Source organism: Lactuca serriola, chromosome 4 (genome assembly GCF_051521515.1).
Source record: "Lactuca serriola cultivar US96UC23 chromosome 4, Lser_US96UC23_V15, whole genome shotgun sequence".
NCBI classification, from domain to species: Eukaryota; Viridiplantae; Streptophyta; class Magnoliopsida; order Asterales; family Asteraceae; genus Lactuca; species Lactuca serriola.
Window position 1 is genome coordinate 65,044,940 of NC_136411.1, and position 10,109 is coordinate 65,055,048.

The window sequence follows — 10,109 nt, forward strand, 5'->3', positions numbered from 1 at the left end:
TCAATTTAGGTGGACAACAATATCTCTGGTCGTCGTCAGTTAAATGGTCCCTAGGAAATATATCTAAGAATATAGGGTTAAAATGTCTTGTCATTCTTAGTTTGTCCAAAATTGTCACAAATTTTTCGCGTTTAAGTGGACCATAATACCGACGATCAATCAGACATAGACATGAAGATAAATGTACCGATAAGTAGACTAAGGCTGTCTAACAACTTTGATCCATAAGTCACAAAAATTATATTCAACGTTTGTTTAGATAAAGCTTAGTCTATCTTGTCTTGAATTTTACTTTTGTTTTATTTTATTTTATTTTGTAATTATCAAAAATTTTAAATTTTAAATTTTGGAAATTGTTTTGTTTTGTTTTAATTTTAATTTTAATTTTATTTTATTTTATCATTAATTCTATTTGTGTGTATGTCAAGATTTTAGAAATGTTTAATTTTTAATTTTATTTTTATTTTTTATTTTCTTTTGGTTTTATTTTTATTTTCATTTTTATTTTTATTTTTGTTTAGTTTTTTATTTGTTTTATTTTTAGTCTTATTTTAATTTTTAAATCCTCAAAGTATTATTTTTGATTTTTCTTAAAAATATTTGACTGTGCCTTACACAGTGCGGACAACATGTAAAAGGTCAAAGGTATTTAAAGGGGTTTACAGCCGGAAACCCCTCACTTTTCTGATTCCGGCGGCAAACTTCTTCCACTCTCTCTCAACTTCAAAAAAAATTTGTTTGTTTTCGTGAAATTGCTCCGTTTATCCCATAGGTAGGAAGATTCCGACCAAGGATATGTAGTTGCTTCTTGAAATCGATGGGTTTTGAGGCCAAAATCGACGAAAATCAAACTATTGGAGTTTACGGCCCAAACTTACGGCCAAGAGTTTACGGCCATAAACTCAGTTTACTGTCATCAGCTTACGGCCATGGGTTTACGGCCATAAACTATCGGATTCCTCCCCTTGACGTTGCTTCACCTAATATTGAACCACTTCAGGGTGATGATACAACAGACCAAACCTTACAGCCTCCATGTAAGAGAAGAAGACGTGATCCTTGGTTTGGGCCTTTGAATTTTGACTTGTCTTATGACATGTCGATTACGCCAACTACTACACTAGCCATCGTATCAACATAACCGTTTCATGGAGGTCCTAGCACCACTTTTGAAGTTGGTGACTCTTCTGCTCCACCAGGATTCTCTCCTCCTAAGATAGATCCTGATAATGCCTCTGTGCAATTGGCTATGCGTCTCGCTCAAAATGAAAATGTAGATCCTTCTTCTCGTGGCAAAGGAATTTCTTTCGAAGAAGGTCACCAAGGAGCATCTAAACCGTCAGTTGATGAGCTTCAAAAGAAGATCAGTGCCCTGGATCAGAAGAACATTCAACATGATATTCAAATCAATGAGTTATTAAATGAGAATGCCAAACTAAAATCTCAAGTGTCTGATCTTCAGGATGATTGAGCGATAAAGACAAAGAAAATATCTCATCTTCAAGACCATTTTAATCTCCTTACCTCCAGTTATTTTGAGTTGAAAAAGAAGCTTGAAGGAGATCTTGGTGACAAATACCACACATCTGTAGACGAGTACAAGATCAATCTTCATACTCAAGCTTTTCCTGTTGCCATGCCAACCGTTTAGACACCACCGGTCGTTAATCGTTTTGAAGAAGAGCCCGCTCATGCTCCACATGTTGTGGAAAGTATACATGATAGACAAGATAAAGCTGTTGAAAAGGGACAAGTCTTGTTTAAGAGGAGTTCTCACAAGAATGCACTTGGAGATCAACCAACAATCACCGTTACGGATCTTGGGGTTGTACGCTTTAGAGATACATATGGTGATAGGTCTGGGATTATTTCTTGGGGATTTCATGATATCCTAAACACGTGGTTAGTGCGGAGAAAGAGTGGCAACACAGAGCTCTACAAAGATTGTCATGATTTCAATTCGGGGACTAGCGTGGATCTATCAGAGCTATCCCAATCTCCTTTTTCAAATCCCTTAGACAATCAATAGGCAACTCAGTTCAGACATTTTCTACAAGACCAGGTGAAAAAGGGTTTTCGTTCGATGAACACTGCTGATTTTGTTATAAAGCATTATCCTGACGTCATAGATCCCAAGACTGGTCATCTTCTTCAGATGGTGATGTGGTCTGCAACCAATCAGGTCAAACAAATCCCTGTGCTTCAAAGTTACCCAGATGGATCTCCAAGCTACATGGAGTACTAGGCTTTCGACGAGACTACAACATCTGTTGTTATCAAGCTTAAAAATGGATGCATCCGTCTTTATGATTGAAGGGATTTGTTCCAGTTAAAGGAAGTGGGATATTCATCATCTGAGTCTTCATCAAATTATAGTTGCTAAGGAGATTTTTGAGCCAGATGCGAAGGAATACACATCCATGGTTGCTGAGATCATCAATAAACGTATGTGGAACGGGGCAATGGGGCAGGCAGACGTGATGGTGGTTGACAAAGATTAACTTCAAGCTAGCACCAAACTAAAGGGGAGATTGAAGGGTCCAATTAATGGTTTGGTCTAGCTTTCGTTGTAATAGGTTCTTTTGTGTCGATATGCTATTTTGGTAGTGTTAATGGTAGTTTATGGCCATGTTGTGAGTTTATGGCCGTAAGCCTGTTTACGGCCGTAAACCCAAAGTCGGCCCCAGTCCACTATATATGGATGCTAGCTAGGTCATTTAATGGTTGTTGATGCCACAGAGTTCACAGTCGCTATAGACAAGTTCTACCATACGTCTTTCAATTAATAGAAGCGTGTGCAAGCTTGTTCTGATTTCTGTTTCTACTTCATTCTCATTATTATTGATTGTTTTGTTTGTTTGATCACTGGTAAGATCCGTTTCAGGACCTTACAATTAGGCTAACTTGGATCCCCAACGTGCTCAGTTGTTGCATAGCGTTGATGTGACTTTAAAAAATTTACAAAGTTCAGAAAAGTAAAATGCATACTTATTTTCATAATGTCGTAGGGCTTGCAGAATGCATATATCCCAAGGGCATTAGCCAACCCCCCAGAGGGTATGTCACTAGAAAATTCAGCGCACACAATCGAACACTTTTAAACACTTGGATTTAAAAAGTTTTATACGGGAAACAAAGGAGTTTGTGCACAACAAACAAGTTGTAAATAGAGGAGGATCGTGCTCGTATAGTAGTGCCTCTTTCAAATAAGTACGTTATGATATATTTAACTGTTTATTTAAAGTATAATTAATCTAGTGTTTAATGTCAAATAGGACATCACTAGACTCGAAGCATTTTCTAAAGCTAATACCGATCGTCAAGGGGTATTTAATAGTCCTACAAGAAAGTAGCAATATATAAGTGGCTAATTTGTATTTTCAAGTAAGTTGTTATATGTACATTATGATGCTAATCATTTTTTTTGAAAAAATATAGAATGACTTACTCCAAGAGATAAATCAAAAAACTCAAGCTTCTTCTGAAGCAAGTAGTACATCAAAGGACTTAAAAATGTGTTTTCAAAGAATTTTGGCTGCTTGACGTGATCATATCAGAGGCGTCATGTGTAAACCTTCTACGATTGTGTCGATGTGCCATTATGAACCACCACTGACACAACCACCGCCACAATCACATGTAACAAGACTATTTAATTCCAAAATCTCAAATACACACACACACACACACCGTCATGTGTAAACCTTCTACGATTGGTAATGGTTAGTTTGGTTATAGTTTGATATATTGGTATTTTGTAGTTTGGTTATAGTTTGATATGTTGGTATTTTGTAGTTTGTTAATTGTTAGTTTTTGAAAGTACAATGCTATAATGGAGAAAATGAAAAAAGTAAAATGATAATAATGTATTATATGCAATATGTGTAGGACGTATGTTTAAGTGTATTTGGAGAGTACAATGTTATATTGGGAAAATGAAAAAAATTGGATGCTATAATCATCACGACCTTAGTTTCTATAGTACAATGCTATAATGGCAAAATGAAAAAAAATTACAATGTTATAATGTATATACAATATGTGTACGATGTATGTGGTTTGTACTTTGCTTATATTGTCCTAAGTTGTTGGTTTTAGTTATAAGATTGTGTAGTTTTCCTTGTAGTTAGACATGCTTCAAACAATGTTAAAAGACCCGATATGTAATGGCGCACTTGAAGAATGATTTTGTTCGTTGCCACAGGGAAATGAAATCGGAGGAAACGAGGTGAGCGATGATGATGAGTATTTACTTTTACGATTTTTATAATGTTTTGATTGTGTTAGTATTTTAGACTAGTATTTTGGATAATTTTTTGGATAAAAGGGGAAAAAAACCCCTTGGCAAAATTTATTAAAAAAGAGAAAACAATACAAAGAGAAGAGGGCCACCGCCCCAAAAAAAACTAACTACAACAAAAAACCAAACTAGACAACTAACAAGCTAACAACTAGGGAAAAAATTTAAAAACATCTATCTAAGCTCCGCCAACCAATCCACTTCGAAGTCCAATTCCACTATAACAAGTGAAACCAAATATAGCTTCTAAAATAAAAAACAATGAGATCAAAAAGAAAGCTCTTCCATCTAGGACAATCCTCAAAGACTTCAATCTTTATGTAGCTCTTAAACCTCCACATTCCAGAGACCAAAAAACACCATCCTTCAAAGAATCCAAAAAACACCAATACACATTAAAAAGGATCATACCCTCACATTCTAGAAGCTGAAACTTATCGTCATTGAAACAGATTCAATGTTGGTATCCAAACCCGTGATACCATCGGTAACTTCCAATTGATTCATATAATTCTCGTAAGCAGTCTTATCCAATCCAAATTCTGCATACAAAGCTTCCATATTTTCTTCTTTACCAAAATCTTGAAGACCTCCAAACAAATTGCTTAAATTTAAATTAATCGGAGCAACACCGTTAACATTTTGATGGTGCTTATCAAAATTAGCTCAAACTTTAACATCCCTCCCGTTTTTGGAACAGAAACCTGCTTGGAATCTGAATTATTGCCCAAATCCCCCTTTTTCAAGTTTTCCATCTTAATTCCTTTCTCACTGGAACTTCCCAAACTATCCTAATTTGAACCAAAAACCCCAGTACCACTACCTTTCTGATAAATGCCTTTAGAATTGCTGCTTTGCCCTTTTTCAAAAAAAAAAATTCCTTTATTACCATTCATTCCATTATTGTTCCCATAATACCCCTGCCCATTTTTACTACCAGCTTTCCCACCTTGGTCAGCACTGAAATCCAAATTTTTTAAATTATTCCCATTATGCCCTTGATAGCGATTTCCAAAATTAGCACCATATTTTCCATTATTTGAATTATTCCCATTTTGCCCCTGCATGCGATTTCCAGCACCAGCCCCTGCTCTGCCATTTTTTGAGAAATTTCCAGACTACCCCTGGTTCAATAAAGGATTATTCATCCCTATAACTTCATTTTGACTGATTTTCGGATTATACCCTTTACTCTTCTTCATCATAGTAATAAACCCATCATTATTTTCTTTAACCTCTTTTGTGCTAGCTAAAAGACTTCCATAAGATCAACTTTAACACCATATATATATATATATATATATATATATATATATATATATATATATATATATATATATAATTTGCATTATATTTGGATGGGTGTCTTTCGGAAAATATTTTTCTGTATATATTATAAATTTAAATATATTGGATTTGAAACATCCCAAAAATAAGACCCAAAAATTTTATTTTTAAATTAAGAAAACGAGTATTCCAAAAACATTGTCATACAAATCCAAATAAACAAATGTATCAATCATCACGACATATCAGAGTAAATCAAGAAAATGTGGAACGAGGTGGTGTGTGCCCTGCAATCTTCTCGAGCCCTTCCCTTTGGAATTGGAAGTACTTGAAACATAACTTGGAAACCGTATGCACAAAGCCTAATGAGTTCCTCAAAATACCACATAACATACATAATAAACATATAATGCCCCCCGCCCGTCATCGGGCCTCGCCCGACATCGAGCCCCGCTCGGTATACAGATCGGGCCCCGCCTAGCATTCGTATAACAAATAAAAACATACACATGCAATAATCACAAAGATACATAGCATACAAAATGGTCATCGTCCCCCACCCAGTAAGCATACAAGTACATAACACAGATAAGAGTCATGCAGACAACTAGCATACTAACATACCATAATTATGCGCCTGCATTGGTGCCTTCAACATGCTAAACCCAGTAAGTAAACTCACCTCGCACTGCTGAATCACACTGATAATCCCTAGCTACTGATCCGAAAAATCTCCGAGCTATCAATTTCAAATAACACCCAAATAACAATTAGATTCCAATCTATAATTATCAATCCATACTTAAGGTAAAAAGACAATTTTAATCCTTACCTAGTTTGGTCCAAGACTAAGGCCCAGACCTACAATCTAAAAGGCCCAAAACCAATTAATCATCTAAGGTCAATACATGGAAAATTGGGCCCAAACGCTTACATGGGCCATACCCCAAGGCCCACCAATTTTTCCTAGTCGAAACACATGCATTCAGATGGCCCAAAAAGACCACAAGCATCTAAGCCCAATAGAATGGCCCAAACTCAATGCCCAAGATGCGAAGCCTATCAGATTGAGTACGTGGGGTGTACTCAATTGTACGCTAAGCGTACGTGCTAAATGGCTTGTACGCAACGTGTACAGACTTATACGCCCAACGTACTCACCCATTCAGCCATAACTCACATTTAACCCTTAATCCATTAAGACATTGCTCCAAAACATAGATCCGACTTCCTTGAGATGGATTGTCACGTAAAGTTGCTAACTTTTCATTCATGCATGCCTAAATTAAGCTCTTAAGCTTAAAAAGTACTTAATGGGTGACTTAACAGATGCATGATGATTCTGGATCTATATACTCCTCGCCAAGAAAAGCACCATCAATCTTCTTTACTTCCTTCACAAAGGGAAAAATAAACATTTAAATTTTCTCAAGAGATCAAGAATACCACGAAGAAGACTTAAGGGTCGATTTATGGTTTTAAGAGGTTGGTGGGCTGGTAAAGAGGCCAACCCTAGGGACTTAAGGTCCTTAAATTGGGTAAAACACCCTAAAATTAGGGTTTTATATTCTCCTCGTATGCTAAGCGTAACCTTTGTACACCCAACGTACGAGGCCTCGCAATCCCGTCTGCATCTGCTTAGTATGCTAAGCGTACCATGTGGTACGCCCCGTGTAGCACTCCAAGGGCTAAAATGCAACATTTTCAAAATAAAAGGCCTTTAATGAAACATACCAAGATCCAAGTGTTACATCTCTCCTCTACTTGAATTAGACTTCATCCTCGAAGTCCACTGCCCCGAAAAACTCCGGATATTGCTCCCTTATCTCATTCTCGGGCTTGGAAGTCCACTCCAAAGCCTTGAGGTGCTGCCATTGCACCTTCACCAACTTAACAACCTTATTCTTCAAGGTTCTCGTCTTCCGATCCAGAATCGCCACTGATCTCTCAATATAATTCAGGCGGTCATCCACCTGAATATCCTCTAATGGTACCACTACGGAATCATCTACTATACACTTCCGCAACTGAGAGACATGGAATGTGCAATGAATCTGACTCAACCCACCCGAGCCAAAAACCTGATGGAACCAATATACTTGGGGCCAATCTTGCTCTGCTTCCTGATTTGGATGACACCTTTCCAAGGTGATACGTTCAGAAGAACCATATCTCCCACCTGGAACTCTAAATCTGACCGTAGCCTGTGGACATAACTCTTCTGCCGACTGTGAGATATCTGGAGCCTACTCTTAACCTGTTGAATTAGCTTAGTGGTCTTGAGTACCACCTCGGTACTCCCAATTACCTGTTGACCGACCTCGCCCCAACTAATCGGGGTCTTACACTTCCTCCCATAGAGCATCTCGAAAGGAGGTTGATCAATGTTGGAGTGATAACTGTTGTTATACAAAAATTATGTTAGCGGAAGATATGTATCCTAACTCCCACCGAAATCTAGAACACACGTCTGCAGCATATCCTCGAGGGTATGAATAGTCTGCTCACTCTGACCACTGATCTACGGATGGAAAGCTATGATGAAATGGAGACGAGTGCCCAACTCGTGTTGAAACCTTTTCCAAAACCTGGACATAAACCGGAAATCTCTGTCAGAAACCACCAATACCGACACCCCATGACGTGTCACAACCTCTCTGATATAAATCTCAGCCAACTTCTCAGCAGAAACACTCTCCTGGATTAGGATGAAAAGCGAACTCTTGATCAAACGGTCCACAATGAACTAAATCGAATCCACTCCACACACAGTCTGGGGTAGCTTCGTGATAAAATCCTTGGTAATATCTGTAACAACGCAAATTTTCAAACAAATTTTTCATTTTTAAAAATATATTTATTTCCATTCGAAACAAGGCATAAATAGTTTAGGTATTCTGTCAAATACAAATAATCAAAATCCCAAGATCATAAAAGCATTCTTCAGTGTGTATCGATCACGCCGGCGCCTTCCCACGGTCCTCGCTAGTACCTGAAATACATGCACAACAACTGTAAGCATAAATGCTTAGTGAGTTCCCCAATATACAACTTACGCACATACGCCTTTCCAGGCCCTGACCTTCCGGTCCATGTGTCTCAGGGGACTTCCGTCTCTGCTGGGTAAACCTTCCGGTCCTACCCACGCCGACCTTCCGGTCCATCACACAACATATCGCCTTCCGGCCCATAACATATCGCCTTCCGGCCCATAACATATTGCCTTCCGGCCCATAATATATTCGCCTTCCGGCCCATGACATACATAGCACATATAACAAATAACTTACCACATATAGCATACATATCACATATCATATCCGACCTTCCGGTCACACAGTCAAACCCTTCCGGGTACAGTATAGTGAGAAGACTCACCTCGTAAAAGCTGAAAGCTAGCAAATCCCGAAATGACTCGTGCACAATCCGACGAGCTACAACCTCCCTATAACATCACATATCTCATTAACACTTATATCTTCTAAGTGTGACTATCCCTAAGAAGTCAGACTTAGGTCAACTCTGGTCAACAGTCAACGGTCAACTCGACCGGACTCGGCGAGTGCCATGGCGACTCGGCGAGTCTAGACGTCCTCCAACTCTCTGAGATTCCCTATCTACTCGTCGAGTATCCTCCTCGACCCGACGAGTTACTCCTGGAAGAATCGCGGGGCCACCCCGACTCCACTCGCCGAGTCTGATGAACAACTCGGCGAGTCCCAGTGAATCTTCAAGCTACTCGCCGAGTCTGAAGAACAACTCGGCGAGTCCATGCCATGTAGACGAGCAACTGCTCCCTAAATTACGTATGGTCCCGAGATATACAATCATAGGACTTTCTGGACTTCTAAACATCTTATTACTGGGATATAAACGTCTGGTAATAACATAATAACCCATCTAATCACTAAATGGGTTTCATAAACCCTAGATTCGTATACACATCAAAATAACAGAAATGGTCCGAGTATTACTTGAAAACGCACTCTCTGTGTCCCCCAAACCTCAGGACTCGATCCTCCTTGATATTCCTTTGGCCAAATTCTTCTTCTTCTTGCCTAACAAGTTCCTCCAAGTTCCAATAGCTTTCTCTCCTGCTCTAGGCGTCCACAACGATTAGGGTTCTTCTCAATCGACCAAAATACGGGCAATGACGGCCTAAGAGGCGTTATATACGATCCAAAACCGAACGGTTAGGGTTTCTGCTGAACAGCGTCGACTCGCCGAGTCCATATCTTGACTCGTCGAGTCCAGTCGCGAACCCGCGACCAAGTCTGCGATCCTACTCGGCGAGTCTAGGCTCCAACTCGCCGAGTCCCCTCTTAAATCACCCCCAAAAACATAATTTAATAATACCTGAGATTCCGGGCTGTTACAATATCTTCTTATTTCCAAAAGGAAATCTCCAACGACTACATCTTATTGTGAGGTTGCTGGTGCTCGGCCATGACTTTCCTACAAGTCAAATACCACTCCACTTACCATGCCACATCCTACTTTATGCAAGGCCACCAATAATCAG